The following is a 1,969-nucleotide window of genomic DNA, read 5'->3' on the forward strand; positions in this document are numbered from 1 at the left end:
TTTTTTTTTTTTTTAATTGAATCGTTATTTGAGGGGATGAGATTAAGCAGGAGGATTGTGTAGACTAGTGCAAAAGCAGTAGGTCCAGGCTGGAACTTTGGAAAAGAGTCCCCGGGTGAGATGGAACAAGGAACAGTCAGGGAGGTAGGAGAAGAATGAGAGTAGGGGGTCTTGCAGGCCTGGGAGGTCAGGGTTTGGAGAAAGGCATGTTCGGCCATGTCAAAGGCTGTGCAGAGCTGCTGGGAGAGAAGGAATGGAAAGTGCCCACTGGCCACTGGTGATGTGGCTGGGACAGGTTTTGGGGGGGAGGGAGGAGAAGGTAGGTGGCAGAGCCATATCGTTGGGCGTTGGGTGCTGACTGGTCAGTGAGGAATAGAAGTGAGTCTAGGTGACAGTGAGTCTAGGTGACACTGTCAAAAGTTCAGATGACAGGGAGGTAGAGATCTTGAACTAGAGGCGGAGGATGGATTAAAAGAGATGGGGTTGGATGGTCGTTTTGAGGCTGGCCCACAGGGAGACTGAATTCCAGGGACAGTGAGGTGTTTAGGGTACCAATGATTTCACTTGTTCTCCAACTTCTCTCAGAGGTGTGTACACAGGAATCTTCTGCATGATACTGAGTCTTCCAGAAGCGGTGAGCATGGCAATCCAGCTGCCTGGGCTGGAGGAGATATTCTCCTGGGGATGTGGCGAAACGAGAGGCCTCACCAATTATCACATAAAAATTGTGGTAAAATACACATGAAATTTACCATCTTAACTATTTTTAAGTGTGCAGTTTTGTAGCATGAAGCACGTTCACATCGTGTGCCATGATTCCCACCATCCATCTGCAGAACACTTTTCATCTCGAAAAACTGAAACTCTGAACCCAGTAAATAATAACTGCCATTCTTCACCACCCCACTCCCCAGCCCCTGGTAACTACCATTCTATTTTCTGTGTCTGTGAATGTGACTACTCTAAGTACCGCATAGAAGTGGAATCATATTGTCCCACCAACTGTTTGCACAGAAGCTATGATGCCAAGGCGAGCCGAGATAAAAAAGGGGCTGAGCCTGAGGAAATAGAACAAGTTTCTCTAGCCTGAGGTCCATGGCCCATGTCCAGGATGGGGGAGATGTGTTTGAACTGGCAGTGTTAGGAGACAGTGAGCTTGGTTTCAGAGGAGAAGATGTGACTGCTTAAAACCTAATTGATCTTGGGTCTTATTAATAAAAGTGAGTTGTATAGAAAAAGGGAGGTGACATTCCTTCTGTCACCTGTGGGACCAAATATCTAGGACCCAAATCCACTGAGTGGATCTCCAGGAGGGCAGCCAGGATGGAGGAGGGGAGGGTATTGATGGAAATGTTCTGGGAAGAAGGGGTAAGCTGGCCAGAGCAGGCTAAAAGAAGAGAATTCTCAGATGTGTCCCCGATTTATTATTAATCTCCAAAGGGTTGCCACAGGTGAGAGGGAATAACTAGGTTCTGGGTGGTGCTCAGACTTGCCTTCCTTAGAGTTTGGAGATTAACCCATCTTCTCTTCCCCTCAGCCTCCCTGGCCACCTACCCAGATGTCCCATTCTTCAGATTTCCGCTTAGATCCACATTCCATCCCCCTGCCATCTCCAGATAGCCTTCCATAGTCCTTAGTTGGCAGAGAAAAACAGAAGTACTCTTTTGGCCCTTAACCAAATGTTTCCCAGGATGTTCATTTAATGTGCTGGCTGTGTGACCTTAGGCAAGTCACTTAACCTCTCTGAGTGAGGATAAGGAGCCCATAAACATTTTTATTTTTCCCTATATTGGCTGCCTTGCCAAAAAGGAAAAAAAAGTTGTTTTCTAATGTCTCTTTGACTCAGAGAAATAGGGATGATAATGGTACCTACTTCCCAGGGTCATTGTGAGCTTGGAATAAAATAATGCATGTGGAAGTACTTGGCCCAATGCCTGGCACCTGGTAGGTACTCCCTGGATGGTAGCTG

This window comes from Suricata suricatta, chromosome 9 (genome assembly GCF_006229205.1).
Source record: "Suricata suricatta isolate VVHF042 chromosome 9, meerkat_22Aug2017_6uvM2_HiC, whole genome shotgun sequence".
In the NCBI taxonomy this organism is placed as follows: domain Eukaryota; kingdom Metazoa; phylum Chordata; class Mammalia; order Carnivora; family Herpestidae; genus Suricata; species Suricata suricatta.